This window comes from Salvelinus sp. IW2-2015, linkage group LG2 (genome assembly GCF_002910315.2).
Source record: "Salvelinus sp. IW2-2015 linkage group LG2, ASM291031v2, whole genome shotgun sequence".
Taxonomy (NCBI): domain Eukaryota; kingdom Metazoa; phylum Chordata; class Actinopteri; order Salmoniformes; family Salmonidae; genus Salvelinus; species Salvelinus sp. IW2-2015.
In genome coordinates this window covers 30,930,571-30,932,261 of record NC_036839.1, presented here as the reverse complement: position 1 = coordinate 30,932,261, position 1,691 = coordinate 30,930,571, and positions in this window count along the sequence as shown.

Here is a 1,691-nt window from a genome sequence, read left to right as displayed (position 1 = left end):
CACTCTGTCACCTTTCACCTCAGATGGGATGTCTCCTGGTCTGACAAACACCACTCTGTCACCTTTCACCTCAGATGGGATGTCTCCTGGTCTGACAAACACCACTCTGGCTCTGTCACCTTTCACCTCAGATGTGAAACTGCGACATCAACGGACGATTTGGGTTAAGACGCATCCAATGCATCTATATGATTTTGATGGGGATTATTTTATTATGTTACTTAGATTTACGCACCGGTGCGTTAATCGACTCTTGGCGGCTAATTCACCATGACTGTGGTTCCCTTGAAAGGATACTTCGTGATTTTGGCAACGAGGCAATGTATCTACTTCCCCAGAGTCAGATGTGGATACCATTTCTATGTCGCTGTGTCCACTATGAAGCTAGTTTCGCTAGCCAATCCTAACTAGCATTAGCGCAATGACTGGAACTCTATGGTATCTACTAGCATATTTAATGGATATTCATAGAGGACCTCACTGGATGGTGCGGAAGTGAGGAGGTTAAAAAAATGACATCTACAGAGTATTTTCCATAGCCAGTCTAGAGCAGTGAGATATGTCAGTTAATGGGAATGTGGCAATAGGGAATTCTCCTCTATAACCTTTGGAATGTGAGACACTGCTCTGTGCTCAGGAGAAACTTATTGTATGTCTGTGTGAGAGGACAATCAAACACAGTTAACTGGTTAGATGGCATCTGCAACAAAATATCCATGTCTTATGTTGTACCACATTGTTGAAGTTCATTCATCATTCATTCAATCAAATGCCCACATATCATGTTGGTAAGTAACCTTGGATGAGCCTTGACTTAGTGTGAGTCGGAAGGTAGCTTGATGTACAACTACACCCCCTGGACAGGACTCTAGTCAATCACAGGGCCTCACCCCCTGGACAGGACTCTAGTCTATCGCAGGGCCTCACCCCCTGGACAGGACTCTAGTCTATCGCAGGGCCTTACCCCCTGGACAGGAACTCTAGTTCTATGCAGGGCCTTACCCCCTGGACAGGACTTTAGTCTATCGCAGGGCCTCATCCCCTGGACAGGACTCTAGCTATCGCAGGGCCTACCCGACAGGACTCTAGTCTATCGCAGCCTCTCACCCCACTGGACAGGACTCTCAGGTCTATTGCAGGCCCAACCCTGGACAGGACTCTAGTCTATCGCAGGGTACCTCCCCTGGAGCAGGACCCTAGTCTACGCAGGCCACCCCCTGGATCAGGACTCTAGTCACGCAGTGCCCCCCCTGGACAGGACTCACAGCTGTCGCAGGACCCTTCATGCCACCCCCCCTGGACAGGACTCTAGTCTATCGCAGCGGGCGCTCTTACCCCCTGGACAGGACTCTAGTCTATCACAGGGCCTTTCCCCCAATCTAATCTTCCTTAATGCTGAGTGCCAAGCAGAAACGCATCAGGTCCCATTTTTATAGTCTTTGGTATGACTCGATTTAGGGATTGAACTCACAACCATCCAGTTTCAGGGTGGACACTCGAACCACGAGGCACTGAGTTGGACTGTTTGTGTATTTTTTTTCCGTTCTGGGTTTTACAGAGTTTATCTTCCATCGTGGATAATTAAGGTGGAAGCTAAACATGTGATTTTCCCATTTCTTCTTGTTTCTCCCAAGTACAATTGAGAGAAGGGCAGATGTCAAATAACTGCAGTTTTTTAAAAGGATTTTACA